Source organism: Limulus polyphemus, unplaced genomic scaffold (assembly GCF_000517525.1).
Source record: "Limulus polyphemus unplaced genomic scaffold, Limulus_polyphemus-2.1.2 Scaffold1363, whole genome shotgun sequence".
Classification (NCBI taxonomy): domain Eukaryota; kingdom Metazoa; phylum Arthropoda; class Merostomata; order Xiphosura; family Limulidae; genus Limulus; species Limulus polyphemus.
In genome coordinates this window covers 163587-167794 of record NW_013666973.1, presented here as the reverse complement: position 1 = coordinate 167794, position 4208 = coordinate 163587, and the positions used below count along the sequence as shown (strand labels likewise).

The window sequence follows — 4208 nt, the reverse complement described above, 5'->3', positions numbered from 1 at the left end:
CAGACAGTACTATTATACTGATACAGATAACATACAACATACAGTACAATTATATTTATATAGATAACATACAACATACAGTACTGTTATATTTATATATATAACATACAACAGACAGTACTATTATATTTATATAGATAACATACAACAGACAGTACTATTATATCTATATAGATAACATACAACAGACAGTACTATTATATCTATATAGATAACATACAACAGACAGTACTATTATATTTATATAGATGACATACAACAGACAGTACTATTATATCTATATAGATAACATACAACAGACAGTACTATTATATTTATATAGATGACACTGATTACTGAATTATGTGGTATCCTCAGTGAGAGTCAACAGTGATAGTTTCACACTGCGTTCCTTTGATCGTTTTGGATTGTTTACAAGGATACTTTTTAAAACTTCAGATACATTTAAAAGTGTTATATATATACATATACTTGTACTTTAAGTTATTATACTACTGTCGCTATGTTTTCATGCTCCTTTTTATGTCTCGAATAATGTTCTATATTTATATGTCAGACCTTACTAGTTATAACAGCTGGGTTATCCTACCTATAGTTTCCTACGGTGTTCCATAGCTGGGTTATCCTACCTATAGTTTCCTACGGTGTTCCATAGCTGGGCTATCCTACCTATAGTTTCCCACGGTGTTCCATAGCTGGGTTATCCTACCTATAGTTTCCCACGGTGTTCCATACCTGGGTTATCCTACCTAGAGTGTCCCATACCTGGGTTATCACGTATGTATATTGTTTTATTTTGTCATTGTCATAAATTATTTATACGTTGTACAACATCTACCACCATTTAAGAAATAATCACAGGGAAATGCACATTGAAATATGGTAAGCATATCGGACTGGGGATCCATGGGTCTCAGGTTCGAGGAGACTAGGTGTAGTGTAATGGTTAGCATGCTTGACTGAGTATCCATGGCTCGCATCTCGTCACAAAATCCCGCTCCACACTTTGAGACCATGGATGCGTTATGAGAGTGACAAAGTAAAACACCACTATTTTATTAGAGTATCCCAAAAACTGGTGTTGGATGTTGTTGACTAGCAGTCTTCCCTCTATTTTATAGCCCAAAAACTGGTGTTGGATGTTGTTGACTAGCAGTCGTCCCTCTACTCTATAGCCCAAAAACTGGTGTTGGATGTTGTTGACTAGCAGTCGTCCCTCTATTCTATAGCCCCAAAAACTGGTGTTGGATGTTGTTGACTAGCAGTCGTCCCTCTATTCTATAGCCCCCAAAACTGGTGTTAGATGTTGTTGACCAGCAGTCTTCCCTCTATTCTATAGCCCCAAAACTGGTGTTGGATGTTGTCCACTAGCAGTTTCCCCTCTATTCTATAGCCCCAAAAACTGGTGTTGGATCATGTTGACTAGTAGTATTCCCTCTATTCTTTCGTCCCAAAAGCTGGTGTTGGATCTTGTTGACTAGCAGTCTTCCCTCTATTCTTTCGTCCCAAAAGCTGGTGTTGGATGTTGTTGACTAGCAGTCTTCCCTCTGTTCTATCAGTTAAACATCAGGGATGGTAAACGCATCTAGCCCTTGTGTAGTTTTATGCGAATATAAAAAAGAATGCTATTTGGTGGCTCAGCGGTAAGTCTGAGGCCTTATAACGCTAAAAAAACGGGTTTCGATACCCGCGGTGGGCAAATGCACAGATAGCCAATTGTGCAGTTTTGTGTTTAACAACAAACAAAGAAAATCTGAAACATGGAAACAATCAGTATTTGGTGATACCAAACTCTCTTCACTATTCAGCTGTGAATGAATTATAAGAGTGACAGCCAATCCCGCTATTCGGTTGAGAGTAGCCATTGCAAGCGGCGGGTGCTGCCAACTAGTTTCCTACCCTCTGTTTTGAAAGACAGGGGTTTCTTACCTGTCTGCTTAGCCCGTTGTGTGCTCAAAGTAATGGTTTCCAAATTGTGTGTCGCGGCAAGTTGCTTGGGGTGTCACGACAGTTTCAACAAACGAAGAATAATTAACATCATAAAAATTCCCTACACAAAAATGTATTTCATGTGGCAGCAGGGGTATCGCGCAAATCAAGGTAAGTAGGTTAGGGTGTCGTCAGTGAAAAAAAAATGTTTAGGAACCAGTGGCGTCAGGTTTCTGACAGAGGTACAAACTATGAGTAAGCTAATTACAGTGACCGATTTTTTTATACATTTTTAAAATAGGTATTTTTATTAGATTTTAAATGTATGACGAAGTAAAAACGAGAATAAAGTTTTCGTAGGTAAGAATGTTTAAAGCATTTTTTAATGATCCTCTATAGATTTTTGCAAGCTTTTAACTTAAACCCCTCTTTTCCCAGATTGTTCTTCATAGTTTTAAATCTATTTTGGTGGCCATCTTGAAAAGAAGTGTCAACAAATGTCAGTAATAGGCACATGTATTAGACAAATCAAAACAACAACAACAAAAAAAAGCGAAACAAATGTAAAAACTTTACCAATCTGGGCTAAACAGGGTAAAAAACTGTTTTATGTATGATAGTCATTTTGAGTTTGCCTTTTAGTGGCCAACTCCAATTGAAAAGTACGCTTCAAAATGTCAGAAACCATTTTAAAACTCGGTTCTCTTAGAAATGGCAACGGAATCTGAATAAAGTAATCCAACCACTAGTCTATAAATTCAAAGTTAGGGACGACTATTCGCAAATAGCGCTTGCGCAGCTTTGAACGTTGGTTTAGTTGGTTTCGAGCGCAAAGCTACATAATAGGCTATCTGTGCTATTTTAACCGCGAGGAATCGAACCCCAGATTTTAACGTTGTAAGTCCGTAAAATTACCGCTGATCCACCGTGTGCAGCTTTAAGTGAAATCAGATAATCAAATACACATGTTTTTCACAATTTTATAGCCATATGATGATAAAACTGACGAATCATGAAGCCTTCTATCATGGAAAGTGTGACGAAGCAAGGGGCAGATAGTGAGACTGCTGTCGAGTAAGAAAATAAAGACAGAAGTAGAACAACTGTTAAATATATTAACAGTGTTATTGGGACATTCCAACACGATATTCAACTCTTCTTTCTTTTGCATATGGTTATTGCAATGGTCTTACTCGCTTGAGGAAAATCTTCTAATAAAAGAAAAATAACTTTAAAGTATAAATTTAAAAATATCAGATGAAACCATTAACATATGTGCACCATCTAAGTTGAGGACAAATATTTTTTTAAAAACATTGCCTGTACAAACATTGAACTCAAAACCTTGTTACCTAAATCATTATTTGAAGAAAGTTGCCTGTGCGTGTCTGCTTATAATTTACGAAAATCCTGGACCGATTGTCACCAAACCTAGCATATGCCCTTAGGACCCCTGATGATTAAAAAAGTGGAGTCGATGTTCCAATCTGGCCTCTTATGTCACCCCCTGATAAGTGAGCTAGTATTTGTTGAATTAAGATTTAGAATTAAAACTAATTGATTAGACCTATAAAAACCGCCACCACCAGTGATAATTGGTTAGCAGTCTTGCATTAAATACTATAAATCAAATAAAGTGAATAATTAACAAGCTGCAAACGTTTGAAAAAGGTTATAATTAATTTTAATAAAAAAAACCTACAGCTGTTATCTAAGAATTGTATAATTTTGGTTTCTTTTATTTCAAGCATTTTAACAACTATCCAGAAGTCATTTGATCATTCTGTTCATCACAAAGCTACACAATGGGCTATCTGTGCTCTGCTCACCGCGGGTATCGAAAGCAAATTTTTAACGTTATAAGCACTCAGACTTATAGCTGAAGCAGCGGGTGGGCGTTTTAAAGTGAAATAATGTACTGTATTGTGATAATAAGAAACTATATAATATTCTTCCCCTTTTTTTACCACAAAGTTACACAATAGGCCATTAGCGTAGGTACCCATCGCAGGATTCTAACTCTTTATTTTAACGTTGTAAGCTCTTAAGCTCACTGCTGAGCCACCAAAGAAGGGAGGGGGGACGCAAGTACATAAAAAGAAAGTTATTCCCTTTAAAAATTCCAACACCTCGGAAATAGTTCTCTACAAAACCAATCGCTTATTTAGGTGCACATTGAAAGAGGTCAATGTTGTCATTATATGCATGGGTAATAATAACGTATATAGATAAACAGATAATACGAAAAACAAACTAACAAGAATTTCAGGCTCTTGTTG

The 4208-nt window shown here is 36.4% G+C and overlaps 1 long non-coding RNA gene across 1 annotated transcript in view; it reads left to right on the top strand.

Annotated features, from left to right (window-relative positions):
- Nucleotides 1-3588, top strand: part of LOC111086728 — a 10868-nt gene extending 7280 nt beyond the window's left edge. Inside the window, exon 2 of the long non-coding RNA XR_002611450.1 lies at nucleotides 2916-3588. This is a non-coding gene — a long non-coding RNA (uncharacterized LOC111086728). The remainder of the gene's footprint in view (nucleotides 1-2915) is intronic.
- The last annotated feature ends 620 nt before the right edge of the window (nucleotides 3589-4208 follow it).